At 32.0% G+C, this 10,695-nt stretch overlaps 1 long non-coding RNA gene across 1 annotated transcript in view; it reads right to left on the reverse strand.

The window, feature by feature from the left end:
* Positions 1-6,281, reverse strand: part of LOC148311519 (uncharacterized) — a 28,954-nt gene extending 22,673 nt beyond the window's left edge. The window contains exon 1 of the long non-coding RNA XR_015837232.1: positions 5,993-6,281. This is a non-coding gene — a long non-coding RNA (uncharacterized LOC148311519). The remainder of the gene's footprint in view (positions 1-5,992) is intronic.
* Positions 6,282-10,695: the final 4,414 nt, after the last annotated feature.

Genomic DNA, 10,695 nt, shown 5'->3' on the forward strand with positions numbered 1-10,695 from the left:
GCCATAGGCTTGGTAAAGTGATCACTTTACACACGTGTAACATTCAGTAATTATACCCATGATTATAGATTTATATTATCCACTGACACTTCGTGATGGAATTGCATTTTTAATTTATTATTAGATTAAAACCAATATTTTTAGCTTTTCCACTTTTTTATTTGACCAGCGACCGGGTTTCGTCGTTACCGACATCATCAGACTGGTGAGAGGCTTTACAAATTTGTATGTTATATATAAAAGAAGGCAGGAGTTGATAACCATGATTTGATATAATTTTATGAGAAATTAATTTAATTTTAGTGAATTTAAGTATTGTATGATATTTTAAATATTTTTTTTATAAAGGTTTTTTGTATTGAAAGCACGATTTTATATAAAGTTAAAATAGATTTGTATTTTTTGTAAATGAATTTAAATTATGTAACGAGGTATCAGGAAATGCTGGTTGACGGCTCCTTCCACTAAGCTGTGGTTGTCCGGGGGGAGTCCGAAGTTCTCTGAAATGTAAATTTCCCGGCAGTCATTTCTTATCGACAAGACATTAAGGCATCTATTGTTTCTTTTCTAATGGGTAAAGTAAGGGAGAATGAATGTGTGTTACTTGATCATTTAATATGTCTTTATTATGACAATTTTTTAATCTATTTATTTCCAAAATTTCGATAATTTAGCCCATTTTTTAACTACTTTTGAAGTCTCTGTAATGAGAGCTTTATTTAATTGAGATGTTGCAAGTCTCTTTTGTTTTTTCCTAATTAATTGATCAATTAAACCACATTCATAACCGTTATTGGAGGCTATCGTCTTTATGATATTAAGTTCAGAGTTGTAATTATCATTATTTAATGGGACATACAACAGCCTATGAATTAAACTATGAAATACAGCGAGTTTATGGGAAATATGATGCTTAGATTTGTTATGAATGATGTTATCGCTGTATGTGATCGCTGTATGTGGGTTTTCTGTAAATCGCAAATTCTATTTTGATTCTATGCTGATTTACAGAAAACCCACATACAGCGATAACATCATTCATAACAAATCTAAGCATCATATTTCCCATAAACTCGCTGTATTTCATAGTTTAATTCATAGGCTGTTGTATGTCCCATTAAATAATGATAATTACAACTCTGAACTTAATATCATAAAGACGATAGCCTCCAATAACGGTTATGAATGTGGTTTAATTGATCAATTAATTAGGAAAAAACAAAAGAGACTTGCAACATCTCAATTAAATAAAGCTCTCATTACAGAGACTTCAAAAGTAGTTAAAAAATGGGCTAAATTATCTTTTATAGGGGATAGTAGCAACAGAATCGGAAAACTAGCGAACAAAGATGAATGTTCCATAGCCTTTTATAATAATTCAAATCTGGGGAAGATACTAATTAATAATAAAGATAAAAGGGAAAAAGAAACAAATTCAGGCTCATATTTATTAAGTTGTGGATCATGCAGTGCTGAATACGTGGGGCAAACAGGACGATCGTTTAAAATAAGAATAAACGAACATGTCCAAAGTTGGAGAAATAAAAAAGAAAACTCCACTTTTGCAAACCACTTGATAGAGTCAAATCATGATTTCGATAAAAATTTTAATGTAAAAATCTTACACAAATGTAGTAAAGGTAAAAAATTAGATAGGCTCGAAATTTTGGAAATAAATAGATTAAAAAATTGTCATAATAAAGACATATTAAATGATCAAGTAACACACATTCATTCTCCCTTACTTTACCCATTAGAAAAGAAACAATAGATGCCTTAATGTCTTGTCGATAAGAAATGACTGCCGGGAAATTTACATTTCAGAGAACTTCGGACTCCCCCCGGACAACCACAGCTTAGTGGAAGGAGCCGTCAACCAGCATTTCCTGATACCTCGTTACATAATTTAAATTCATTTACAAAAAATACAAATCTATTTTAACTTTATATAAAATCGTGCTTTCAATACAAAAAACCTTTATAAAAAAAATATTTAAAATATCATACAATACTTAAATTCACTAAAATTAAATTAATTTCTCATTAAATTATATCAAATCATGGTTATCAACTCCTGCCTTCTTTTATATATAACATACAAATTTGTAAAGCCTCTCACCAGTCTGATGATGTCGGTAACGACGAAACCCGGTCGCTGGTCAAATAAAAAAGTGGAAAAGCTAAAAATATTGGTTTTAATCTAATAATAAAAAAAAAAAAAATACCCATGATTGACAACCACACTATTCAAATTTTTAAACTTCTAGATATATTGATCAAACTCGAAACACGAAACGAGTTCACAACAGCCATCTATGGGGATATGAGGAAAATATATAGAAGTTGATCAATATATCCAGAAGTTCCAAAAATTGAATAGTGTGGTTGTCAATCATGGGTAGAATTAGTAAACGTTACACGTGTTTAAAGTGATTACTTAACCAACTATATATATATATATATATATATATATATATATATATATATATATATATATATATATATATATATATATATATATACATATACATATATATGTATATATATATATATATATATATATATATTATATATATAAATATATATATATTTATGTATATATATATATATATATATATATATATATATATATATATATATATATATATATATATATATATATATATATAATATATATAACGTGGTAATATTCTTCTTTGTAAATTAGTGGGTGTATAATAATAAAATAAACAATGTGTTGCTTTGGTATTAAAGAAACGACGATAAAAGTTTGTTCTTAATTAATCTTTTATAAATTACATATAATATGACAGTTCACCCAATATTTTTCTATCTATCTGATTCTTTTGTTTATTCAGGGCGACGCATGCGACATCTGGTGGTAGATTTGTGCGATCTGCTTTACCGACTGTCACAATACTGAAAGTCGGTTATATAGGTACTTAATAAAATCTATAGGTAGGTACCTAGGTATTTTATTACATATATACATAAATATGAATTAGACAAAGAAGAAGTCGTATTTTATAACAAAACAAAAAAATCGTTAGAATTTTTTTTCCATCAAACAAGAACCTACGTCAGAAACCGTTTAAAAAAATTGAATTTTCATTCTTCAAACTCTGACTATCATGTTTTCCATTAAATTCAAAGTCACGAGATTTAAAATATTCACAAAATCATCCCCTGGCTTTTAAAAAAGTGCGAATCCACTGATCCAAAACGAAAAAGTTCTCAATATCATAAGTGACTCTTTTTACTGAGGGTCTGTTTCAAATACCGACGAGCTTTCCTTAAAACGAGTATGAATATGGAAGTACTTAAGTGTGCGCAAATTAAATCTGTCTGACCAATCAATTTGAGCGCTGGCATTTGTTTTAGCTTTTTTTCGAATATGAAAAAGCTAATGATACGTTACACTTTGGTTAAACAAACATTGCCCCAGGGGTGGCGTCGGAATTCCAACAACTTATTTTATAATCTGAATAAATAATTTACCAAAAAGTAAATTCTGAAATGAATGTTTAACATTTTATTTATTGTTTCGGCATTAACTTTGTGGTAAGACATGCATGCTACAATGATTAAAGAAAACACTTCGTTTTTTACCACTTGAGTTTTATTATAGACTACATGTTTCAGAAGTTAAACTTCCATCATTCAGGTCTGTATAATAACATAAGTTAAGTCTGTATAAGTTATTATACAGACCTGAATGATGGAAGTTTAACTTCTGAAACATGTAGTCTATAATAAACTCAAGTGGTAAAAAACGAAGTGTTTTCTTTAATCAATGTTTAACATTATTTTGCGTGGTATCATGTTCCTGAAATTGATGTTGAAAACAATGTATCAAGTTTGCTTTTCGTAGCTTAATAATATTTGCATAATACTATACTTTTTAATATCATTATCTTTGCATGAAAAATTGCATCCCGTTGTCCCAATGATTTAGATCGTAAATTAAGTTAAAATAAGGGATCAAAACATAATATAGCACGAGTAAAATGAATTAAGAATTTTGAAAATTTTTCATAAATTACCATATGAAGATGCCAAATTAAATTTTTTTGAAATTATTTCATTTAATAACAATAAAGGCAGATTTTAAATATATTTACTGATCATATTAAAGGGTTCAATTTGTTGTTAATTTATAATAATAATAAAACCCTTATCCGCACCCCAATGGTGCATAGGGCACTGCGTCATATAAACGCAGTGTTATCTTGATCGTTTACACATGAAGGAAAGGTGATCAGCCCTCCGCTTCAAGTACCAGTCCAGGGTAATATTAAATAAATATTACAGTGAAAAAATCACTCATATTTATTCTTACCCCCCCTGGGAATCGAACCCGGGTCCTCCAGAACGGTAGCTGAGCGTGCTGACCATTACACTACGGAGGCGGACAAAATTATTGTTAATTTACATAATTGTTTTTATTGTGTTCCTTGAAAATAATGTATAGTTACTGTATTGTATGTAGATATGAATATATATTGGAATCTCGTAAGGAAAATTGCCCTAAACCATTTTTTAATGAAATAAACACACCCACAAAAAGTTTTAGAAGAATCAATAAAAAAATGGTAAATGTAAATTACTTTAAGGTTTTTTGAAAAAATAACCCCCGGAGTCTCTTTTCTTAAAGGCAGATGTGAGAAATACACCACAATCACCCAGACAACAATAAAAAAACGACTTATCATCACTTTTTTTTTAATTACCTAACGTCCAAGTGACTCTGAAATCTAGCTACGGCTTATGCAACACCGTTTATCATGTCCCTACTCAGGCTTCAACTTCATAACCTATGCCTACTTGTGGGTGGATTTACTCTTTATGTTTAAAGTTACTATAATCTCATGTAATTCATGAGTGAAAATTCTAGGCAAAAACACTCGCCATCTCGCGAGAGGCTAAGTTTATACATTTCATTGATTCTAAGTTAGCAGTGAAGTTACTTAGGTGTTTGATTTTAATTCTTGATTATCACGCTGTTTTTCCGCTATTTATAAACCAAAAAAATTCAATTTTACATACAAAAAAACTGCATAAAAGATAAATAGTACAGCGATACTTAGTAATATTCTTAACAAAGTTTTTTAGAAAGTTACATATTTTAGTTCAGGAAAATATTGAGTATCCTGACAGGGCTGCGCCTCTGGCGCCTCCGGCCGTACCGCAGTCTGTGGCCCCAGGAGGGCGGAGTCGTCTCGCCCAGGATGATAGCAGACGTGGACCGGACTAGGTCTCCAATATATTAATATAAAATATAAATAAATGTTTTTTTTTTAATGTTAGTAATGTTAGTAAACCACCAAGATCACCAAGATTTTAGTCTAAGGGTTTCGAGATGTACCCGTTTCTTCGCCAGGACAATCACTACATCAGCATGTAAACTACGCGTCACTACCATAGCACTATTCACAAGCTTGCAGCCACACAAAATATCGATCACATGCGTTTTTCTACCCATATTTAAAAAACACACTACTCAATTTTTGGAAGTTATAATTATGCTTGAATTGAAAACATCTGACGCGTGATATTTCTTCGGTAACATCCTTGGTTTTAATTAGTAATTTGTTTTTATAACCAGAAACATACACAAATTTTCATCAATCTTGAAATAAATAACTCTCTGAAATGTTAACAAAATTTTAGAAAAAATAAAAGTTCAGTAAATAAAATCATTTTTGAGTACATAGTTGAAAATTACGCAAAAAATATTAAATAAATTAAGAAAATACAGTAAGAGGTTACGGTGATATTAAAACGAAAATCGAACACTTCCTAAAAACTGGAAAATTTAATTAATTTTCTTATATCTACGGATGCAGCCCTGTTGAGATAACTGGTACTGGTCATGTCTCAATGGAAGGGTAATGTTTTAACAGCGCCGGTCAACACGCCCCATCGCGGGTGTTCTGCTCGTGCTGTTCCCGCGGAGGCGGGCTGCGTCGTGTCACTGTAACCCGGCACTTACCGGCTGAACTCACTGCTGCTGCACTGGAGACGTGTCTCGTGTAGTCGCATGACTGTCCCTAGTTTCTAGCAGATCTGTCAGGAAGCCTAGATGCTTCTGAATCAGATCTGGGCATGCGGTGGGACAGCTTTCAATATGTCCCTAGTTTCTGTAACGCGAGCTGGAGTCGGGCGTGTCACTGTAACCCGGCACTTACCAGCTGAACTTACTGCTGCTGCACTGGAGACGTGTCTCGTGTAGTCGCATGACTGTCCCTAGTTACTGTAACGCGAGCCGGGGTCAAGCATGTCACTGTAACCCATCCTTACTCTACACGGATTTCCGGGGTTCGGATTTACGGGGTTCTGCTCTATAAGATGTTAAAAATAATAATATCTATCGCTCACTCCTTTCAACAACGTCATATATCGTTCGTACGATCGTTTTGAAAGTTTAAGAATAAAATAAAATGTATTAAAAATAAATATCAAGCCACTTATTGAACTTTTTTCTGCGCGACTGATCTTTTTAGGTAAAACCTTAAGGTTTTTTTTTCTCCATTTGAAAAATATTTAGTATATTTAAAAAAATAATTCAACAATATCTTTTCTCTAAAATGCAAAAACAACACTTTCTGCCCTGTAGCTGGTAAATTTTAAGTTTAAAATATGCCGCTTATTCTGGGATGCAGTACATTTTCTGGGCATTTCGAAAACATACAAAACTGAAAATTTTCGATTTTTGATATATGACGTTGTTGAAAGGAGTTAGCGATATGTGTATGTAAACAGGCAGCGTTGATAAACTGCCTACTGGCCTGATTGACTTGTTGAAATATTGTGTAACGAATGTTGCCTCGGGGGGGTGATTGAATCGCTAAACGTCGAACCGATTATCTTCACTTGAACCCGTCATTAGATTAATTGAGTTTCTTCTCGGCTTCTCATAATAATATTGGCCATATATTCAAAATTTCGTAACAGTTTTAAATGTTAGAAAGGCGAGTGGAATGTTTCTGGAGCAAAATAAAGTCTAAAGTATCGGGCTGTGGTCCCGTGGTTAGTGTCGTGGATTCTTGAGTTAGAGTTTCTCGGTTCGAACCCACTCTACCACAATTTGATACCTATTTCTAATAATGATCCGCTTAGTGTGCATAGTTTTATATTTGTGTGAATAATAAAAACACAAATATTTTTCTTTTTTAAATTTAAATTATAAAAATAAAAATAAATTATTACATATTATTTTTTGACATCTCATCAAAGATGAAGAAGAATATGGAAGTCTGGGCATTTACGACGGGCTGACGACCGTCATAGGCTGGTTCAAGTAATCCCTTTACACACGTGTTACATTCACAAAATCTACCCATTATTGACAACCACACTACTCAAATTCTTGGAAATTCTACATATATGAACCAATTTTGAAACATTGTTCTTGAATCATTAGAACTTCACTAGAGACATCGATTGGTGAATTGAAACGAAGTTTTTTTATTGAGCAGAAACTCTTTTATTAGTATGTGAACAAGTATTTGGACACACTCAAAATGTTGTAAATAAATTATTACGATTACCGCCGCAATATTTGATATTTTTTTTCTATGGATCGTGTCGTTAATAATAATAATAATGATAATAATAATAAAAACTCTTTATTCCAGCTTGACTAAGTGGTGGGTGCAATACTTAGCCAGCCATATATCGCTCATCCCTTTCAAGAACGTCATAAATAAAAAAAACTTGATTTTTCAGGAGAACGTTTTTAAAGTTTAAAAATATAATACAATGCATTGAAAATAAATATCAAGCCACTTATTGAACTTTTTACTGTGCAATAGATCTTTTTAGGTAAAACCTGATGGTTTTTTCTCGATTTGAAAAATATTTAGTACATTTAAAAAAATAATTAAACAATACCTTTTCTTCAAAATGCAAAAATAACACTTTCTGCCCTGTATCGGGTAAATATTAAGTTAAAAATATGCTGCTTTGGCTGGGATATAGTACATTTTCTGGACATTCCGAAAACATGCACAACTGAAAATTGACGATTTTTGATTTATGACGTTCTTGAAAGGAGTGAACGATATGTTTTACAACTTTTTTTTTATGTACGATGAAATTAAAAATAATAAACAAATAAGAATAAAAACAATGAATATAAAATTAATGAATCACGTGTTTCCGTTTCGATTTAGAAAGATTCGGGAGCCGCCGTATCCCCTGGCCGAAACACACGAGAGACGAGATGAGTTATGTGCAAGACAGTCTCCGCGTATGGGCTCTAACCTGTTATTACCGCCGCTTGGGGCCGTGGTCTCTTCGGACCCCCTCGATAGGATGAATTGTTTTTTCCTCTTGCCTGCGTGGGTCCATTCAACAAGATGGTAATTCTGAATGTAAACAATGCGAGCGGAAAATGTACGAAAGTGAACCGACCATTCATGTATGTACAAGGTGTAACAAAAAACGTGGTACAAAATGAGCATTACTTTTGACTAATACAAAAAATACCACGCATCTAATGAGTTGTAAGATTTTTTCAATGGTGTCTTAACTTATGTATCAATTCTGAATCAAATACAGATTTTTTGAGTCTACTAATTTGTATTTTATTAACAAAATACATAAAAAATTATATTGTGACAATTGTTTCGCCTTGTTAGGGCATTATCAAACGAATGTGAAGATCAAATGGACCACGGTCCTTATGTAGCTATACAATTCTAAGTGACAGTTTTAACACGTGCAGCAATAATTTATGGGAGACAACAGTAGCTAATGGGGGATGTAGGTACGTACCCTTATATTTATTTTCTGGGAAAGGAAGAATTTATTGACATGGCAATTTTTTTTAGAGAATTAATGTTTTAAAGCTAAATACAATTGTTGGTAATATTATTTTTAAGAATTTATATATCGCTCACTCCTTTCAAGAACGTCATAAATCAAAAATCGTCAATTTTCAGTTGTGCGTGTTTTCGGAATGCCCAGAAAATGTACTATATCCCAGCAAAAGCGGCATATTTTTAACTTAATATTTACCCGCTACAGGGAAGAAAGTGTTGTTTTTGCATTTTGAGAAAAGGTATTGTTTAATTATTTTTTGAAATATACTAAATATTTTTCAAACGGAGAAAGAACCTTCAAGTTTCACCTAAAAAGATCTGTTGCACAGTAAAAAGTTCAATAAGTGGCTTGATATTTATTTTGAATACATTGTGTTATATTTTTACACTTTAAAAACGTCTCCTGAAAAATCAAGTTTTTTTATTTATGACGTTCTTGAAAGGAGTAGGTATACAAAGAGTGAATTTGTATAGGTAAATCACCAGACAAATTTAATTTCTGAAAGTAGCTCACATCCTTATTGAGATTGGAGACCACTGGTCTAAACTATATCACACATAATAATAATAATAAAACCCTTATCCGCACCCCAATGGTGCATAGGGCACTGCATCATATAAACGAGTGAGCGATTTTTTTTTCGTACCATACATAATATTTTTATAAATTATGAGCTAAACTGGTCAAATTATGAGCTAAAAAATGAGAAGCATGAATGTGGAAGAAGCGAAGATTTTTTGCAAAGATAGAATAGTGTGGTATTCTATTCTCTCTGCCTACCCCTGCGGAGAACCGAATGGTAACTTAGTTCTTCTTCTTCTTTTTCTTCTTCTTCTTCTTTTTGAAGATCCTAGGGATCTGTTTATGCCTCCGCATGTCGCTCTTGGGATATTGACTCCCAGCTGTCTTTCCATCTTTTCGGTGGTCTGCCTGGGGGTCTGCGTCCTTCAGGGTTGCCTTGGAGGGCGATACGTGGAAGTCTGTCTTCTGACATTCTGTTTATATGTTCCTTCCAGTATCGCCTTCGTTGTCGTCCCCACCTCACGATATCCTCCGTCTTACACATGCTAGTTAGTTGGTAATAAATAACCTTTCGGAATTTATTTTTTCTTATAATAAAAATTAATGCTACACAAAATTAATAATACACATTCTAGAATTGATAATTACATGTCGCTCACTCCTTTCAAGAACGTCATAAATGAAAATACTTGATTTTTCAGGAGAACGTTTTTAATGTTTAAAAATATAATACAATGTATTAAAAATAAATATCAAGCCACTTACTGAACATTTTACTGTGCAACAGAACTTTTTAGATAAAACCTGAAGGTTTTTTCTCCATTTGAAAAATATTTAGTATATTTAAAAAAAATATTAAACAATACCCTTTCTTCAAAATGCAAAAACAACACTTTCTGCCCTGTAGCGGGTAAATATTAAGTTAAAAATATGTCTCTTTTGCAATGATATAGTACATTTTCTGGGCATTCTGAAAACATGCACAACTGAAAATTGACGATTTTTGATTTATGACGTTCTTGAAAGGAGTGAGCGATGTATCAGGATAGTTAACTGACGAGATTTTTCTTAAATTACGTCATTTAATTTACTAAATAACTTTGAACTTTGAGCACTTATTGTATTCGTTCTACAATTGTTATCGATTTTGTTACGAAAGTTATAATTAAGTAATATATCCGTGTTTGATTTCGAATATTATGAACCCCAGATCAAATACCGTTTTTTTCGCACAGGCGGTTTTTGTCAGTATCTTTTTTACTTTTGTTTTGAAATTTTGTTATTTTTATATGTACCTTGTAAACCCGAATCTTAAAATGTACATATAAAACCCTTATCCGCACCCAA

This window comes from Brachycentrus maculatus, unplaced genomic scaffold (assembly GCF_059751285.1).
Source record: "Brachycentrus maculatus isolate JH-2025_06_01 unplaced genomic scaffold, ASM5975128v1 h1tg000061l, whole genome shotgun sequence".
NCBI classification, from domain to species: domain Eukaryota; kingdom Metazoa; phylum Arthropoda; class Insecta; order Trichoptera; family Brachycentridae; genus Brachycentrus; species Brachycentrus maculatus.